The sequence below is a fragment of the Octopus sinensis genome, linkage group LG1 (assembly GCF_006345805.1).
Source record: "Octopus sinensis linkage group LG1, ASM634580v1, whole genome shotgun sequence".
NCBI lineage: Eukaryota > Metazoa > Mollusca > Cephalopoda > Octopoda > Octopodidae > Octopus > Octopus sinensis.
Genome location: NC_042997.1, coordinates 60,256,348 through 60,278,847, shown reverse-complemented (window position 1 = coordinate 60,278,847; position 22,500 = coordinate 60,256,348).

The window sequence follows — 22,500 nt, the reverse complement described above, 5'->3', positions numbered from 1 at the left end:
TCCTACACCTACATTCTTCCTATCTAGATTTTTTGTTTCCCTATATCTATGCCTTTTTCCATTTCTAACTCTGATGTTGAGCGCACACCACCAAACCCCGCGTCCCACCCTTCCAATTTTCAGTTCCCCCCGCCCGCCCCTACGTGGTCACCTTTAGCACACACCTTTAACTTTACATTTTCAACTACCTTTTATTATTACCTTCATCTCATGTTAAGCCTTACCCGACTACATTTTTATTTTATTTTATCCTATTTTATTTTACTTTACTTTTATTCTTATTTTTATTTTCATTCTTTATTTTAATTTTCATAGTTTTTATAATTTTATATTTTATTTCTAATTTTTATATTTTATTTCTTATTTTTATTTCTAATTCTTATTCTTACCCTTATTCTTACTCCTATTTTTACCCCTATTTTATCACTTTATATCTCTATATAGGTCTATTTTTAGCTTTTTCCTTATTTACTTATCTATGTATCCGCTTTATGATTATACGTGTGTCTGTGTATGTATGTATATGTATACATGTGTATGCGTATGTATGAGTAAATATCTGTGTCTAGATGTGTACCCCTCCGTTATACTTCTTTAATAATTTTTTTACATGCTTTTGTAAATTTCTTATATACATATTTTTATACATCTTTTAATATCTTATATCTATACCTATATGTGTATGTGTCTGTGTATGTGTATGTAAGTGTATGTGTACACGCACGTATAGACACACAGATGTGTGTGCGCGTGCGTGTAGACACGTGTGCGTGGGTCCGTTTCTTTACATGCGTTTGCAGATTTCTTATATACATTTTTTATACATCTCTTAATATCTTATATCTATACCTATATGTGTGGGTGTCTGTGTATGCGTATCTAAGTGTATGCGCACACGCACGTATGGACACGTGTGTGTGTGTGCGTGTGGAAACGTGTGCATGGGTCCGTGTGTATGTATGTATGCGTGTATGTATGCATACGTGGGTGTGCATGTATGCACGCATATATATATGTGCGTGAGCGGGTATGGGTGAGTGTATGCACATGTGTATATATGCATATGTATATATGTGCATATATATGTATGCGTATGTGTGTGTGTATATGTATATGCGTATGTGTGTGTGTGTATATATATATGTACATGTATATTGTCCGTGTATATATATACATATTCTGTTGTGTGTATATATATATGCGTATGTGCGCGCGTGTGTATGTGTATACATATTCCTGCCCACACGCATAGGGATTCACTTCGTCTTGTAAATGCGTGTAAGTGCGAGTGTGCCTATATGAACGCATGAGAGTGTATGTATGTACGTACGCGTGCGCGTCGGTTCGTGTACCCAACTACATGCGCCTTTTTCCATATATATCTGTATATGTTTACACGTGAGTACGTATGTATGCTTGTATGCGTGTAGCTGCGTATGCGTGCGTATATGTGCGCGTATATATGGGTGTATATATCCATGCGGGTGCGTATGTACACGATGACCATTTAATACGTTACGAAGAACTAGATAAGCTGCTCAACAACTCTAATTTACAATACACTAGGTCCCCAGACGCCCCGATTGATTTATGACACCCAAGACTTCTACAACCAGAATTTGTCATTTTCCTCACCACCATGTTTGGTCCGTAACTACTATATATCCCTTATCCTTATATTCTTTTACACTTTTTATTTTTATTTTTATAACTTTATACCTTTATATTCATTTATATTTTTTAATATTTTTTTTATCTCTTTATATCTTTATACTCTACATTTTTATATTTTTCTATACTTACACCTTTTATATATTTTTTATCCTTCGTCCTGAATTCTCGCCCCTCCATCTTTATCTCTATTTGCTCTTATTACCAGGTTCCTTCACGTCTGTCTGTATTTATATATTTATATATGTATATATGTATATATTTATTTATTTATTTATATTACTTCAACATCCAAACTTCCTCATTCTACATTGAGAGAAGAACGAGATGGACGCTTCATCATTATGCTGTTGCCGCATTACGTCGTACGCGAATGAGAGGATTTGCATCCCCAACCAAGAATTTTTGATGTAATACATGTCCTTGAAGAAGTAGTTGTGCACGGCTGAAGAAGGCCACAGACGCACATTATGCATTGTTATAAATCCGTCTAATAAAGGCCCGAAACATATGTACCGCTGAATCCTTGGCATCATGTTTTTATTTTGATTAATATATATATATATATATATATAATATATATATTATATATATATATATAATATATATATATATATATATATAACAAAAGCTGCTTCCCAAGCGAGTGAGAGCATGGATCCCTAACCACTAGAATTCTTTGGTATTATATATATATATATATATATATATATATATATATATATATAATACCAAAGAATTCTAGTGGTTAGGAATCCATGCTTTCACTCGCTTGGGAAGCAGCTTTTGTTTTTCACCAAGGCGGTGCCCCAACATGGCTGCAGTCTAATAACTGAAACAAGTAAAAAATAAAACAGGATACATGTACATACGTACACACACACGCACATGCACACACACACACACACACACACACACACACACACACACACACACACGCACACACACACACACACATATATATATTTTTTTATATATATAAACATGTAGATATATAGATATGTACGCGCACTCACTCATTTATCTGTACTAGGAATATATTGATCTTTACGCGGAATCTATCACGGTGTAGTGATACTTTCTGAGTGATATTGAGCAATATTGAGCGATTCTTTTGAATCTAGATGTCGCAAATGTTTCCCACGATACAATATCCACTGACCAAAATAAACTAAGCAAACCCGCATCTGTCATATGCGAACTCGATCTTTACGGTTTAAACAGTAACTCTACATGCTATCTAGATACGCTACTCTTTGCCAGGAATTAAGTAAAAAAAGACTCTTAAAACTTCACTCAGTCGCCTGATACGCTAGTGACTCAGCCAGCTGAAAAATTATTTTATGTTCTTACCCCTAAAACCGCACAACGATACGCACATGAATGTTTCACACTAAGTATTTTAATTAATTAGTGAATATTCTATGGGGCGTTCACTTATTTTCTTTCTTCACATGAAACTGTTAACGGGAAACAGTTTTGCAACTCTATATTCTGAATAATGTGTTATTTGGTGAAATAATTTCACCAGGCTGATTACAAATGGTGGTTTGTTCATTTCAATTGTAAATAGAGAAGAAAGTGGAAGCATCCTGTTCTTCTATGTCTGTTCAAGTACTCTTGCTTCCTGTTTTGTCTTGAAATAGTTGGTGTGACTGTTGTAAAAAGAAATGAATAATAATATATGAACATCTTGACTGGAATAAATAAAGAAGACGTCTATGAAAGTTTCAGTTGAAAGGGGAAAAAAATCAACTTAAAAATAACTTCCTAGTTTGAGACAAAACCTGAAAATCTTCATTTTCCGATCATAGTTGAATGTATTTGAATGGCATTTATTATCGCATTTCAAAAATTTTACCGTGTTATTGTACAGTTAGTATGTTTTTTTATCACGTACAGATAAAGAGAAAGAAGAGTGAACCTTCATATGACTCATACAGCTTGTGAGATTCAAGGTCTGACTACACAGAACAAGCATCTACTTATAAAGATGATGTTATCATGGTGGCGACAAGCAAAAACATGGTTACACAAATTTGGTTGAAGAGTTAATAGTTATGTTTTGTTAGAATATCAGATAACTTTTCGTGCTATTGTTTAACTAAAAACAGCTCTGATCGAGTTGAAGTATGTTCAGAGGCGTTTCAATAGAAATCCCACCATTCCCTTCAGATGTAGTACATACAAAATTACATCATCCAATACGTGCTTACATTTTTAAAGGCAGTTGGTTGTGATTTGTGGGAAATTTGTTTGTTATTTCTAGCAGGTCCAGCATTGGCTGGATCTGCTAGAGAAAAATGTAGAAGAATGACATAATGGGGAAGGTCAACCATGTGATAATTGAACTTTTTAGAGTTAAACATAAATAACTACTCAACTTCCCAGAAATAAATACTAATTTTAAAATTGAAAGTTATTTTCACTTCCAATATAATATATTTTAAGGCTGTTACAGTTGTGGTCATCTCATCTTTTGAGTGTTTTCTAGGTTTTTCACATTATTTAACGTTTTTCGTTAACGGTAGTAGTGTCATCACAAAGAGGCATCTGTACATCATTGATAAATGCTTGTATAACATAAATACCACTCTCCGGGTTTCGGTGATTAGTAGCTACTGACAGGCCTAAGAGTGATAACCAGAAATTACGTTAAACAACGGGTTTTATATCAGTGCATTTCTTTTCGAGAAGGACGTTGTAACAACAGCTATGTCCTGGGTATGATTTTAAGCTGCGTCCGTTGGGTGAGGTGGGGCTCATGTTCGGGAGTTTCAGGGTTTAAGGAGAACGAAGAAAAACTGAACAACTATGACGATTTGAAGTGGGAAATACGAAGGTTGTGGTCAATGAGGAGAGTAGACGTGGTACCAATAGTAATTGGTGCGCTTGGAAGCATCAGCACTTAACTACCAGCTGGGCTCAAAAGAGAGTGGTACAAATGTAAAGCTAGACCACTTACAAAAATCAGCATTGCTTGGAACTGCAATAATTCTTCGCAGGGTTCTTGAAACATGACCAGTTAACAAGTGTCACCTTAGTCTTCTGTCTGTGGACAGCTGACACTTTGCATCATACCCAGCAAAATGAGCTGTGAGTTTTCATATAATAATAATAATAATAATAATAATAATAATAATAATAATAATAATGGTGATAATGATGACGGTGGTGGTGGATCACTGATCTAGGCAATGACTTACCCGAATTAAGCTGTAGAGACTTTAGTGATCACTTCAACTTACCCTTATACCTAAGGTGAGAGTTTTCCTTTTCCGCGGTATCCCTATACAAAAGAATTTTCGCAATGCAGTCATCGTTCATTCGAACAACATGTCCTACTTATCTGCACTGAATTCTCAGCAACGTGCTTTTGATACTGGAGATATTACATTTTATAAGATTCTGACATTTGATATGTTATCTTGCCATTTTATGTTGCAGATATTGCACAGATCGCATATGTGATAGGTTTCAAATTTCTTTGTGCCTGTTGTAGGGAGTACATGCTTCTTCCTCATACAAGAATGTGCTCAACATATAAGGTTTGTATATGCTTATTTTATTTTTCAGACTGACACCGTGTTTGTCCCACAAACGATGGGCAAGTTTTCCAAAATCCTTTCTGGCATTAGATATTCTAAGATTGATTTCGTCTTAAAGAGAATTCTTAAAGTTTTCTGTACTGCCAAGATATTTAAATGACCGGACCAATTTCAGTGGCTTGTTGTCAATCATCACATTTGAATCTTGAATATGTTCTGCCTCAGGCTTTGGTTGAAATAAAACTCAGTTTCTTGATGCTGACAGTCAGTCCAGTTGCACAGACTGCCGTAGCAAAGCTGTCGACTGCTTCCTGAATTCTCTCAAATGTATGAGAAATCAAAATTCAATCATCAGCAAACAGAAAATCACGTAGAAGCTCTTTCTTGGTTTTTTTCTTTGATCCGAAACTTTGCCCTTTTAGGTTTTAGTAGACATCCTTCTGCGCGAAACTGGAATTTTACACCTTCATGATAATCCCTGAAAACATGTTTGAGTATTACTGAAAAAGACATGGAAAAAGTACTAAAACATAACCCTATTTGGATTCAGTGGCAACAGAAAATGCCGCTGAATATTGACTGCTAGATATCGTTGTTGCCATCGTTCTTTTGTTCAGATACTATTGCCCTTGTCCTTTGATGAGGAAGACCAACTTTTGACAAAATTTTCCTGAACGCCTCATGATTCACTGTACCAAAGACCTTGATCAAGTCGACAAAGACCATGTACAAGTTAATGTTTTGCTGATGTACTTTTACTCGAACTTGCCGAAGGGTAAAAGTCATGTCAACTGTGCCTCTCCCAGCCCGATATTCACATTGGGTTTCAGCATATATGCTGTTTACTACATGCATATTGATGCAGTTAAGGATCACCCTCGCAAGAATTTTTCCAGCTATGCATATGAAAAATTATTCTTCTGTGATTATCACATACACTCTTCTTGCCCTTGTTTTTGCACAAGTGCACTATAGACGCATCCCAGATCAAGCAGATCAATTTGTGCAGCTTTCTTACAAATTGTCTGCCACCATGCTTGTACACTTCTATGGGAATACAGTGTTGTCCAGGAGCTTTACCATTGGAAAGATTTTTAAATGCAATACGTATCTCTTCCAAGGAGGAATCTTCCGCAAGTTCCTTAATTATAGGCCTCTGAAGGTTTTTACTGATTACTTTAGGATCGGTAGTGGATTCTTAATTTGATACGGATCTATAGTACCCAGCCCATTTTTCAGAATTTCATCGTTGCTACTTAAGAGTTTTGACCCGCCTTTAGAAAGAATTGATTCAGTACCATCCTTTTAAAAACCTTATAAACTTTTCAGATTGTCATACAATGCTCTCAAATTGTGAGAGTTAGCAAACTGTTCCAATTCTTGGGATGTTTTTGACCACCAAGAAGTTTTCATCTTACACCATTTATCTGAGTAGTTTTCTGAGTGATGGTGATTTTTTTTTGAGATCCATGTCTTGTGTCTTTCGAGTATAGTTTCTAGGAGAAGTTTATTTTGAGAATCGTTCTCATCGAGTCAATCTTGATGCTTGCGTTTGACGAACCTCTTCCGCAGATGATTTGATGCTGTCATGAATATTACGCTACAAAACTTCAGGATCTTTGCTTTCCTCTATATTCACAAGCTTTGAATTTACATGTATTTCAAAGCTTTTCTCGTTTCTAGATTTTTTTAAAGAAAACGTTTATTCTCAGAGTTATACTGGATATCAGTGGTCAGGTCAGCAAATATATTACTGCGAACCATTCTGTGATCCAAATAACACTCAGAAGTTTTGTGAGCACTGGTTAATCTGAAATCATTGCAATCTTTGCTCCTAGTTATGACATAGTCAAGCAAGTGACAGTTATCAGATCGGGGATGCTTTATCTGCCAACTGAAACACGGTATTTGTAATTGTTAGAATGTAGATTTGTATCATTAATTTACTACAATAAACTCTTAAGCAAATATTATTTGCTTCATTTAAGCAAAACAACTTTCACAGATCAAAGATATGGAAGAAATTAATGTACTTACAAAATAAAAGCAAGAAAAAATTTATCCATTTGAAAATGTAGTATAAGAAATTGTGACAATGGGCGGACCATATGTTACAAAACCACTCAGCCTTTATGATAAGATCCAAATAGTAACTGAAAGAAGATATGGTGGTACAGATGTTAAAGTAAATATGAAAAATCAGACATTGAAGTTTGGAAAAATATTCTTGAAAATGGATAACTATTTTCTAACGGAAGTCGTTAATTACAGAGGAAATCAGTAAGAAATGAAAAAAGATATAGATGCGTAAAGAGTGAGTAAAATATCGAAGAGAAATTAGGGGGCATTAAATGAAAGAAAAGAAACAAATAAGGAAGGGCTGTGATTATGTGAATAATGCTGAGTTAAACGAAGATAAATGGTATTAATTGGTTTCTGTAAAATAACGACAGAAGAATATGATGTGATAGGGAATTGAATAGGAATAATTTATATTAAAGCTGTGTCATAGGAAAAACTTTGAGTTAGCAAATAAAATGGTACAGGTGAATATAAAGTATAAATAATTGTAAATAAAGACACATGTAAATAAACATAACATTAAAACATTGTTTGGTTGCATAAACAGATGAATTCCTATGACGTAAGAAGCATAAATCGTATTAGCTTAAGAAGTGATAATGATAAGTTGAATCGAATGATAAAATGATATTGTGTTAATGAAAAAAGGGTGATAAAATAGGCAGCACTAATGATGATTGTGTACTGTGTAATCTAAAGACGATTGCTAAGTAAACCAAAATATATATTAAATAATTATGTAAACTGTTTCAATGAAATGGGACGGGAGGTTAAATAATTTATCCTCCCATCCAAACGTCCAAAAAAGATCGGAATTATGATGGAATAAAATGTACTTAAAGGACTGGCTAAATGTGTAATATGATATCATTTTCAATCAAGGAACTAGGTAGTGTAATGAAAACCTATTTAGATAGGAACGGCAAGGTATATTAAAAGGATATAAAAGGGTTGAAAGAAATTATAATGAAATATATGTGTACTAGATCAAGATGCACAGAGTTATATTTAGTTTACGGTTCCTCGCACGATTTTCACTAAGAAAAAAAAACTCTAATTTTTTGCGTGGAATCAAGTACCCTGACCTACTAATATGCTGCAAACTCCTTATGTTTCTTCAGAAAAAGGGAGTGGGGTGGGAAATCGCCCCCCCCCATATCCTGGAATCATTAGAAATCTTCTTTTTTTATCGTTGAATGAATTCCGGTCACCTCCTAATATGCTACAAAACCCTTTTTGGGTTCGGAAAACGGGATGGGGTGAGGTAGACGCCTCGGAAATTCCACACCACTCCCATTGACCTTTTCACACAAGATTTTCACAAAGAAAAAAAACTCGGATTTTTTGCATGGAATCAAGTACCCTGACCTCCTAATATGCTGCAAACACCTTATTTTTGTTTAGAAAAGTACACTTATTCTTTAAAGCTTGGTACTTATTCTATCGGTCTCTTTTGCTGAACCACTAAGTTACAGGAGACATAAATACACGAAGAAACGGTTATGAAACGGTGGTAGGGGACACAGACACAAAGGCACACACATTGTTTGCATACGTGATGAGCTTCTTTCGGTTTCCTTTTACCAAATCCACCCATATAGCTTTGGTTGGACTGAGGTTAAAGAATAAAACACTTATTCAAGGTGTCACGCAAAGGAATTGAACTCGGAGTCACATAGTTAAGAACCAAACTTCTTACCACACAGTCATGAGTGCGCCAGTCTCACCACACACCCAAGCCTGCTCCTAATTTTGTATGTAGAACGGTTTTCTAAGTACAGCTCGCCCAATGTCTGTATTTTGTATTCAATATTTCTCTACGTTAAGGCGGCGAGCTGGCAGAAATGTTAGCACGCCGGGCGAAATGCGTAGCCGTATTTCGTCTGCCGCTACGTTCTGAGTTCAAATTCCGCCGAGGTCGACTTTGCCTTTCATCCTTTTGAGGTCGATATAATCGACTCAATCCGTTTGTCTGTCTTTATTTCTCCCTTCTGTGTTTAGCCCCTTGTGGGTAGTAAAGAAATAGGTATTTCGTCTGTTTTTACATTCTGAATTCAAATTCCGCTGAGGTCGAGTTTGCCTTTCATCCTTTCAGGATCGATAAATTAAGTACCAGTTGCGTACTGGGGTCAATATAATCGACTGGCCCCCTCCTCCAAAATTTCGGGCTTTGTGCCTAGAGTAGAAAAGAATATTTCTCTACGTATTGTTTTACAATGGATTCTTTATCCTTTCCCGTAAACTTAGTATTTGATAAATATTTTAAATGAAACAAGTAAGATGTTTACAAGTCTGGGCGCAGACGTGGCTGAGTGGTAACAAGCTTCCTTTCCGACAATGTGATCTTGGATTCAGTCCCACTGTAAAGCACCTTGGGCATATATCTTCTACTATAACTCCAGTTCGACCAATTTGGTAGACAGGAACTGAAAGAAGCCTGACAATATATATATATATATATATCACCGTGATCACCGTGACCGACCAGGCTATCAGATGTTGGTGTACATCGCTGGTCACAATGCGCTTCGCATTGTTTTAGCCTTCAAATGACGCCACCCCGCTGGCTAAGCGAGCAGGCCAACACAGAATGAGTGAGAAAAAGTTGTGGCGAAAGAGTACAGCAGGGATCGCCACCACCCCCTGCCGGAGCCTCGTGGAGCTTTAGGTGTTTTCGCTCAATAAACACTCACAACGCCCGGTCTGGGAATCGAAACCGCGATCCTACGACTGCGAGTCCGCTGCCCTAACCACTGGGCCATTGCGCCTCCACACACACACACACACACACACATATATGTGTGTGTGTGTATGTATGTATATATATACATATATATATGTGTGTGTGTGTATGTGTGCGTGTGCGCGCGCATATGTGTGTATGTGTCTTTGTCCCCAGCACTGCTTGACAACAAGTGTTGGTTTGTTTGCGTCCCCATAACTTAGCTGTTTGGCAACAGGAGGTTGATGGAATAAGTACCAGGCTCAAAAATACATCATGGGGCTATTTGTTCAACTACATCCTTTAAGAAGGTGCACCAGCATGGTCGCAGTGTGGAGACCAAAACAAGTAAGAGACAAATGATATCACAAAAAAATAAACAAATTTAAGATATATTGCAGGGATACGATGTTGAAGACATTACAAACCAGAAATATTTTATTCATCGAATACTTCCGTTTTTTGAATTTCCTAACTATTGAGTATTTTCTTTCATTTCTGATAATACAAACCTAAACATACGAAACCATTAAAGTCGATTTTCAATTGATCGAAAGCAGTCTCATTCACATGTTTATCTCCTTGACCACTTTTCACTGCCTAATCTCAATATACAAATTCAGCATTCAAACAGCTTGATATTTTTAAAGTTGTTACTACTACTACTACTACTATACTACTACTACTACTACACTACTACTACTACTACTACTACTACTACTACTACTACAACTACTACTTTACATTATGAGTTCAATTCCGTCGTGTGTCAACTTTGTCCTTTCCTCATTCGGAAGCGATATATTACAGTAACGGTTGAGTACTGGGGGTCAAATTATAATTCATTATATCGTCAAAATATGGTATTATTGCTTCGCTGGTTATAAAACATGTCGATATACCTTGGTACGTGGAAGGAATACTATGTCACCTATTTTGGACAGAAATTAGAATCTAGAGACTGAAGATAGAATCATGATTTCTACCTATAGACTCCTTCCTGATACTTAGAAATATATTTATGCATATATATGTATGTATATATACATGTATGCATGTATATATGTATATATATATGTATGTATATATATGTATATATATATGTATGTACATATATATGTATATATATGTATGTATATATATATATGTAAATATATATGTATATATATATATGTATATATATATGCATATATATCTCTGTATGTATATCTATGCATATATATATGTTTGTACATATATATATATAAATATATATGCATGCATGTATATGTCACAATATATAGATTCAAGTATGTATATGCATATGTATATACATATTATATATATGCATATATATATATGTATATATATATATATATGTATATAAACAACGCATAACGACAGTGACAAAGAAAACTATTGTAATTGGTCAGTTGGTTATTAACAATTCAGTAATTGTCGTATTTAATTTTAGAATTGATTTAGGTATAGAATTCAATTCAAACATTTCTATAATAGAGTGGTTGTATACTGTCAACTTAACGTGACGTGTCAAAACTGACAGGAAGCGTTCGATGCTTCCTACGGTTAAACAGCGGTGGTGTAATTCCCATACGGGACTGTCACGTTAAGTTGACAGTATACAACCACTCTATCCCTCCACCACCGCTCATGTCTCTTTGAGACATTTACGAATGTAATATTTCTGATTTCTATAATACTCTTACCAATTTCTATATCGGAACGAATATTTGTTGGCTTAACTCAGAATGTCCAGACAGACGGGTAGTTTCATCACTGAGGAGAGAAAAGGAGGTTGAAACACTGAGTCTGACTATCTGCCGTCAGCAACCTAACTGTGCTCTATGTTTTCAATAAACAAGTTACTTTAATACAAAATAGTACAACTCGTCCCGCTACATGTTTGTATGTACATTACAGATTTTATCCACACCGTTTTTCTAATCTAATACAGTTTCAAGTTAACTTTTTCATTCCCTTTTCATTTGAAAAAGGGTGTTGATAATGTTAATTTTCCTAGAACGGTACAATCATTTGTCATTGCCTATCTCACATGCAATTTACAGAATAACGAGATGGGGTATTCTCTTGGAATACCGTGTAATTATGGATGATTATATAAGATGGAAAATGTTTAAAAATATCCAGGTAGGTTTTAGAATTAACGCTTGTACTTTGGGGTATTATGTAAATACCAGCTCTTCCACTTCGAGATATGCTTGACTATAACTTTGTAGAGGTACATTGTATGAGTCTCGCAAGTCTGTGCATGAAATTGCACCTTACGTTTCATGGACGATTTGCACGAAAGATGTCATTGCAAAATATTAAAGGGTATAAGGCTCGAGGAAGAGTGTTTTAACTTGAAATATGGAAATAATGTAGAAACTTGAGAAATCACATTTTATGATATATATATATATATATATATATATATATATATATATATATATATATATATATATATATATATATATATATATATATATATATATGAAAAAACAAGTCAAAAATAGAAAATGCTAAGATGATTTTATAGTGAATCTTTCAGTACCGGTTTCGGTCATTTTGAGACCTTTTCAACTGTAACGATTAAATAATTAAATTTAGAAAATTAGAAGAAAAGTTTTTTTAAAAGAATATTTCTGTAGTAGTGTTCAGATATAAGTAGCATTCTGCCTTTCTCTGACTCCCTTGTTTGCACTTGTGTGTTCGAGGTCGTTTTGAGTTCTTGGTAGGATAGGTGAAGAATAATGAGGCTGATGTGGAGAGGCGGTGGGGAAATCTGGGAATGCCTTAATGGTCGTATTTTGAATGGTCAGTGGCTGACAGTAGTCGCAGTTCAATTCAGGAATTGTTTATGGAATTTGCGTAGACGTTATACTGAAAGACATTAGTGACAAGGTTAAGGGGTGGAAGGTGGAGAAGTAGAAGAAGAAGAAGATGACGATGTTGATGATGATGATGATGAAGAAGAAGAAGAAGAAGAAGAAGAAGGAGAAGGAGAAGATGGTGGTGATGATGGTGGTGATGATGATGACGACGATGATGATGATAATGATGATGATGAAGAAGAAGAGGAAGAAGAAGAAGAAGAAAAAGACTGAGAAGGGAGAATATGAATGGGTGTAAGTGATGGGGCTGATAGGTAATGGATTCTATGGAGTGTAATATTTGTGTGTGTATATATTTCTTTTATTCTAAAGTTGAGGTATATTAATTGTTTGTCGTAGACCCGTTAAGAAGTGGCTTGTATTTTGTAATAAAGATATTTTCTTTACTTATTCGTTGTCTCGAGGTTGTATCGTCCCTAAATTGGTAGAGGGGGAAAATTCTGAAGTTTGGTGTTCTTTTGTTGGCGCAAGTATCTATGTGTTGGCTAAAAGCTATTTTTCTGTTTTGGGGAATTTTTATCTGGGATCTGTGCAGGGCCATTCGTTTACGCAAACCATTTTTTGTTTGGCCTATGTACTGCTCTTGGCACCCGGAGCAGGTTAGTGAGTATATTAGGTTCTCCGAAGCACATGTGAAGTTGCTTGACAACGGTTTACAGTGAAAAGCAACTTCACATGTGCTTCGGAGAACCTAATATACTCACTAACCTGCTCCGGGTGTCAAGAGCAGTACATAGGCCAAACAAAAAATGGTTTGCGTAAACGAATGGTCCTGCACAGATCCCAGATAAAAATTCCCCAAAACAGAAAAATAGCTTTTAGCCAACACATAGATACTTGCGCCAACAAAAAAACACCAAACTTCAGAATTTTCCCCCTCTACCAATTTAGGGACGATACAACCTCGAGACAACGAATAAGTAAAGAAAATATCTTTATTACAAAATATAAGCCACTTCTTAACGGGTCTACGACAAACAATTAATATACCTCAACTTTAGAATAAAAGAAATATATACACACACAAATATTACACTCCATAGAATCCATTACTTATCAGCCCCATCACTTACACCCATTCATATTCTCCCTTCTCAGTCTTTTTCTTCTTCTTCTTCTTCCTCTTCTTCTTCATCATCATCATTATCATCATCATCGTCGTCATCATCATCACCACCATCATCACCACCATCTTCTTCTCCTTCTTCTTCTTCTTCTTCTTCATCATCATCATCATCATCAACATCGTCATCTTCTTCTTCTTCTACTTCTCCACCTTCCACCCCTTAACCTTGTCACTAATGTCTTTCAGTATAACGCCTACGCAAATTCCATAAACAATTCCTGAATTGAACTGCGACTACTGTCAACCACTGACCATTCAAAATACGACCATTAAGGCATTCCCAGATTTCCCCACCCCCTCTCCACATCAGCCTCATTATTCTTCACCTATCCTACCAAGAACTCAAAACGACCTCGAACACACAAGTGCAAACAAGGGAGTCAGAGAAAGGCAGAATGCTACTTATATCTGAACACTACTACAGAAATATTCTTTTAAAAAAACTTTTCTTCTAATTTTTCTAAATTTAATTATTTAATCGTTACAGTTGAAAAGGTCTCAAAATGACCGAAACCGGTACTGAAAGATTCACTATAAAATCATCTTAGCATTTTCTATTTTTGACTTGTTTTTTCATATATATCAACTCGTGTGTTCCTTTCCACCTTATACATATATATATATATATATATATATACTTATTTCTACACGCACACACACACACATACATACATACAAATATATATATATATATATATATATATATATACACACATGCGACTCTTCTCTATACTGTTTTCTCCCCCATCGTTTTCTTTCTCATCCTTTCTCTAATTCCCCTTTTTCCCCCTTTACCGTTTTCTATTTGTCTCTCCCCTTCTTTCTCCTTTAATTTCTCTCGTTGCTTACACGTGACCATCGTCCATCTTTCTTATCCTCAAGTGATCATCTTTCTTTTCTTTCAGGACTGTCCTAAGGACTGGACGTATCCTATCTCTCCTCTATCTTTTCTCTTGTCAAAAATATTTCTCCAGCGTTCGCTATTTTACCCTCGTTCTGGTCTAACGATCCTCCATGTTTTCGTTCGGTGTCCTTGTATCTTTCCATTGTCCTGTTTTTGTTCCCAACTTTGACCCTCCATAAATCCAAAATTTTATTTTGGTACTTATGGGAGCAACTGTCTTCGAAGACTCATACTGTCGTTCAGTGCTCGAAATGAAGAGTAGATAGACAGCCAAAAACTGATGAAGGGTCGTACTTTATGTCACTTGTCCCGTTGCCATTTGTTTCTCTCATTGTTTGCGTATTGAACTCATTTGTTTTCGTACTTCATGTTGTTTACTGTTGGTGACGTCCTGTACCCATATATGCATATATATATATATATATATATATGTGTGTGTGTGTGTGTGTGTGTGTATGTGTGTGTGTGTGTGTGAGTGTGTGTATATATATATGTATGTATGGATGTATGGATGTATGTATGTATGGATGTATGGATGTATGTATGTACGTATGCATGTATGTATGTATGTATGTATGTATGTATATATATATATATGAGCGTGTCTGTGTTAATCAATGAAATTCCATCTTAGTCTGATTTTCACGTGTTATTATTTACAATTTTTACAATTTTACAATATTGAAATAAACTAGTACTTTCATGTGTTGCACACACACATGCACATACATATGTACACATATATATATATATGTCTGTATACATATGTATACACACACAAGTGTATATATAATAATAATGTGTATAAATATATAATTTGCATTATATGTGTACATATGATGGAAGTCGACCCAATAATACATACATACAAACATGCATACATTCATATAGACATTAACAGATTAAAATAAAAGGCTAAACATATGTTGAACATATATACTTTTTTAAAAACTCATACAGGCTGTAAACAGCAAAGTGGAGGTGAGGGACGGAATTACATAAGGCGAAATATGAGTCATCAGATGAAGTGAATGCAATTATAGTTTCATCGTTCTCTGCGTTGACTTTTCATCCATATTTGGGTGGGACGTTTTAGTTGTCTTTTAGCTTCAAAATGACTTTTTTTCTACTCTTACACTGAAGGAGTGTGTGTCTGTGTGCGTATGTCTATTTGTGTATGCGTGTATGTGTGAGAGAAGTGTTTTTTTTCAGTCGTGGGCTAAATAGAAGTTATGCCGAAATCTAAAAATATATTTCCTTGCTTAGCCGTTTCAATGACTTTTGACTGACATACATACACACATAATTATACAGATACATACAGAAATAATGTACGAACGTATATTCATACATACAGCATACGTACATACATGTATACATATACGCACACGTACGCATGCACAGACACACACGAATATATATGTGCCTGTATATATATATATATATATTATATATATATATATGTATATATTTTTATAAGCTCACCCCATTTCTATCCAAAACACACACACACACACACACATATATATATATATATATATATAGGGTAGAAATGGAGTGGGCTTATGAAAATACAGTGACACATACAACCGCAGCTAGATTTACATGCGACATCGTAGAGATGAAAGAAAATGATTTGTCAGCACGTTAGTATCTTTTACTGTCGTCTCTTGTCTCCTGTACTCAGTCACACACATACACACACACCACACCACACACACACACACACCACACAGACACCACACAGACACACACACACACACACACATGCATATGCACACACACGGCATACACACTCATATACACGCACTCACTAACATATGGAAGCACGTAAGCATATACATACGCCTAAAAAAGTGTATAAACACACACGTGTGCACGCAGATGCTTACACTAAATCGCAACATTACATTCACCTACTTATATCTATTCATATACTTCCTACCAGAGCCACTCCGAATTCTCATATGTGCGAATGTGTACGTTTATGTATTGCCGATATATATATGTATGTGTATATATATGCACATATTTGCATATATATACACATCTTATTATTATTATTATTATTATTATTATTATTATATTATTATTATTATTATTATCATTATTATTATTATTATTAATAGCACTCCGTCGGTTACGATGACGAGGGTCCCAGCTGATACGATCAACGGAACAGCTTGCTCGTGAAACTAACGTCCAAGTGACTGAGCAATCCACAGACACGTGTACCGCTAACGTAGTTCTCAGGGAGATTCAGCGTGACACAGTGTGACAAAACCGGTCCCTTGAAATACGGATACAACTCATTTTTGCCAGCTGAGTGAACTGGAGCAACGTGAAATAAAGTGGCTTGCTCAAGGACACAACGCGTCGCCGGGAATTGACCTTATAATCGTGAGCCGAATGCCCTAACCACTAAGCCACGCACCTCCACACACACACACACATATATATACTTGTTTTCTGCGATTATTTGGCAAGTGGTGCTGAATTTTACAATTTACAAATAATAATAATAATATTTTATAACTTATAAGCTATCACCATACATTGAAGTTAAATAGTCTAATATTGGAGCATGTAAGCCCGCAACAGAAAAAAAAGTGGGGTTTGCCGTCCCATGCGTACGGCAAACCCCTTAAATGCCCCAATATTAGACTACTTAACTGAGTCAATGAACGGTGATTGTTTATGATCTTTAATCTTATAAAAAATATTATTCTTATATATATATATATTACCAACACTGGTAATATCTGGTACCCTTAATTATAATTATTATTATAAATTATAAATTTACCTTTTTGGTTTTTATGCTTGCTAGACACTTATATTATTATTATTATTATTATTGAGTGAGAGAGCAGTTCATGCCATCAAAGTGACACTGGGGTAAAATATACGAAGCCCAATATACCCATCATGACTACCCGTCTGATAAGGGTACACCAGGCACATGCATCACAACCATATGTGCGCGACATGGTGATCTCATATCAAGACAAACAGCACATGAACTTGCAGGTGGGGCCCAGTTAGAATTTTCTTCAGGTTGAGTAGCCCAATCCGCTCAAATGGTCCCGGAATAAGGGTTGTTTAAGGATGTTGAAAGAACCACCCTATTTCCAAAGGTGAATTATTCAAACCCCAAAGAATCCCTCCCAACACATGGCTATGATGCTCCCCCACTACTTCTGCTCGTGATCAGAGATGCACACATCGTCAGCCACTAAGGGACATGCTCAACTGGTTAAGGTCAAACAACTGACAAGCAAATCTGTGGTATTGAGCATATTATTATTATTATTATTATTATTATTATTATTATTATTATTATTATTATTATATTATTATTATTATTTATTCATAATAATATCTTTATTTATGCATAATAATATCTTTATTTATGCATAATAATATCTTTATTTATGCATAATAATACATTTCTATCGTTTGAATTTCGCGCTAGTCTTTCAATGATTTTAACAAGCATGTCGGAGCGGTTTTTAGTTTAAACCCAGGCAGTGAGACCCACTGATGAGGACTTAGTGTATTATCTCAGAGTTCGAAATCACGTGAAATGGTATATCTGTAAATTCAATTGCGTCTTTCTCCCGCAATGGTAGCGTGGCATTTTACTAGTTCCTCAATTTGGTCAGCATGTGAAATTTTCAGTGATATTATGGCTTATTTGAGTATTTTTCGACTGTCATTTCTAACAACGCTGGTACTATCTGGTACACTTAATTATAATTATAATTATAAATTTATATATGTATACACATATGTACATGAATAGTAATACGTAAAGGTAATATCTATGTATATGTATATATATGTGTATATATGTAAAAGTATGTGTATGTCTGTAAGTATGTATGTATATATATATATACATACATGTACACACACACACACACACACACACACACACATATATATATATATATATATATATAGAAATATTATTATTTCTAAGTCTCTCTAAAGGAGACTACGGCAGAGGTACTGGCTATTAACAGTTATCACCAAGCTAATATGGGTTCGGCTGCTCTGCATTGATAAAGGGCAACTACCCTGAAACATGTCTGCAGAAGTCTGACAGCAAAGGGAAGCGGCTGACCTCCCCTGTTCGAAGGTTATAAGGGCCACAGGTTCGTGTGTCATATAGCGAGCTAGAGGCGATGGCCTCTTGGAGCTAATCAACGGCAGCTTCCGTCCTATATTTATGGACTGCCACATTAGCTTGGTGATAACTGTTAATATATATATATATATATAATATATATATATATATATATATATATATATATGTATATATATATATATTTAGATATATATCTTCTTTTATTAATATATATTACTGTATATAAATATTATATATATATATATATATGCGTGTGCATATATATATATATATATATATATATATATATATATATAATATATATATATATATATATATATATTATATATATATATATTATATATATGTATATGTATATACGTTTGTCCTTGTGTATGTGCGTGTTTATAAATTCATATCCATACTATATTTAAATATATTTTCAAGTATAACATCTATTATGAACCTATGTGAAATAAGTGCGTGCGTGTGTTTTCGTGTAGTAACTAATTACAAAACTTACGAATAAGCAATTAGAAAAATGATAGTTTATGAATTCATCTATCTAGTTGTGTGTAGTTAGCGTGTGAATGTATGTATGAGTATGTATGTTTGTGCGTATTTGTAAATAAACTAAATCTCGAAGTAAGAATTTACTATCAGATAATATCTTTATGTAAACATAAGCATAATACAGACAAGATTATTTAATGTAAAGGTAAATTAATTAGACGTACATATTGCTAGTTAATGAAAGAAATGCCTCGAGATATGTGAATTTATAAATTTGCAAAGTTCAAGAGAAAAGTTAATGTATTGGAGCAGCAAGAAAGGAAATGGCATGTACGTTCGATCTAACGGAGAAGGTCTGTTCATTGATGGTGAAATTTCGTTAAAACGAATGCAAACGCACTTAAGATGGAGGCAGTGCGCGTTTGTTGCAGTAAAAGTTAATTGCACAGACTATGACAACGGTGGTGGGTGGCTTTTTGTATATTTTGTATTGTTTTTAATATCAAAAAATTGCTTTAGTACAACATATGCTACAGCAAACAGCAGCATTTTAGCATTTTCCAGACCCATTGTGCCTATTTCCATCCCTATGGTCATGAATGTTGAGTAATGACCGAAAGAGTACGATTGTGAATACAAGCAACAGAAATGGATTCCTCCCTGTCTGGAGTAATGTTTCTCGACAGGGCGCGTAGCTCGGAAATCAAGGAGTCTTTCCAGGTCGAACAGTTAATCCTCCACATTCAGCGGTCACAGCGCTGATACTACGGAATTATGATTATAATGCGGCAGGAAAGAATCACAAGATGGACTCTTCAAGCCGTACCAATCAGTTGGAGACCTAGGGATAAACGAAGAACACAGTGGTTGGATAATATCTATAATCTCAGTTGGTCACGCTTGGAAATCTTGGCGGAAAATCTAACGGTGGCTGTTTCTGATTGAACCCTGTGGAGGAGACACCTGTGAACTCAACACCCATGGCCTATCTAGGAACAACGGGGGTTGAAAATGGATGGATGGATAGACTCTTCTTTATGATTGTACGGTTACTCATAAATCCTCTGAATGTTAGATGAAACATCAGAACCGAATATCAACGTTATATCTAAAATAAAACTACTATAAAAACAAATACAAACGAGTTGTGAACTATTTATCAGTTCGAGCACAGACATTGCAACCCTCATTCTCAGCATCAGCATTTATTAAATGTATCTTGAAGTGGAAAAAAGGTAGTAACGTTTATTTTGTTATATTTTGATAGCAATAAATATTCAGATCTTTTTACTAGGTTCAAAGTCTATTTATTGCAGGAACGAGAATGTATGGGTATGCGAGAAGCGCTATTTATAGCATAAGAGTAATGAATTTCTTTCAATTACGAATTAAAACTGTTTCATGGATTTGGTTACTAAGTGTTTATCTCTATGTTTACCACATTCGACATGAAACAAGCTACAAATTGTGGTGTCAAAAAATCAAACTTCAAAACATTATATATTAAAAAAGCTTCATTGTGCATCTAGGCAATCTAGCTATAATTTTATGGTTAAGAATAAAACGTTTTTTGTGAAGATAGATTGAAAGAGGAGTGTTACACAATAGGTGAGGGTAAAAATATTTAAGTATATACGTCAATATGAAGTGTGAAATTTGTACACCAAACGCTTTTCAGTACCATGTTCCTATTTGATATGCGATGTAATAACCGATGTTTTTAACTGATACAAGACAAGAGCGTCTCTTGCAGTAGCATCAGCACTGATTTGAAACCAGAAGTTAATGTTGGTCGTGTTTTATATAAATATATATATATCGAATTAAAAGCAGCTCTAGTAATATAAGCATTATCAAACGCACATACACAGTATATGTGTTTTATTTATACGTCGGATTTCCTGCGTGATAGCGTCCTGGGAAAGCTCTTTACACAACGCCGAGTCCATGTAGGCCACAGACCAGAGATTCAATTCGTTTTGAGAGGATTCAAGTACAGTATTTTTCTCTGGAATTTTAATTCGTCATTTTAATATGTCCTTGTATGTTTTATTACCCCAAACTTTTAATTTAACAAATTTATACCAAATGTTTTACGAGTTTAAGCGTAAATTCAAGGTGTTATATATGCAACATTGATTCTCTTATATATTTATATATTTTTATATGTTGTTTATATATTTATATATTACTATATTTTAAACGTCGAGCTTTATATCTGTTCTGTAGATATAAATGAACACAACTTATTGATTACTAAGTAAAATTAATGATTCTCGAAATATAATCTATATTTCGTTACTCGCCTTGAGGAAGAAGGATTACAGACACAAACTTCTCAGGGCGTCCACACCTAATAAGATGTTCTAAAGTCAGAAATGTGGTCCTCCACTAAAGTTACACGAAAGCCATTCAATAATCAAATTGAATATTCATGGTAAGATGTGGTAAAAGATACTCTTGAACGTTCACTCGAAGATAAGTTGTCCATAAATATTATTACAACTGATAAAATACAGTTCTTGGATCTTAACGGAAGGCAATATCTTCATAGTTATGAGATAGAAAATTTAGTTCGCAGCAGCATGAAAAAATACCATTCATTTCGTTGCGTAATCCTGAATCAGAATATTTTAATATACCCGAGGGACATGTCTAACAGTTACAATATTCTGTTCATACATTGGGTGGTCTAACTCTTTACAAGACAAGTGTGTTTAATAAACCAGGCGAATATCATGCGTATTTATTGATGCATGTAAACATGTTAGCATTGATGCATGTTCTTTGTGTAGTTCTGTTGTCGAAATCATTTGTGCAGTAATGCGTTGACATGTATTTATGCAATTATGCTTGCTTGTGTGTTTTTATGCAATTATGTGCGTAAGTATTAACTACAAGACAGGAA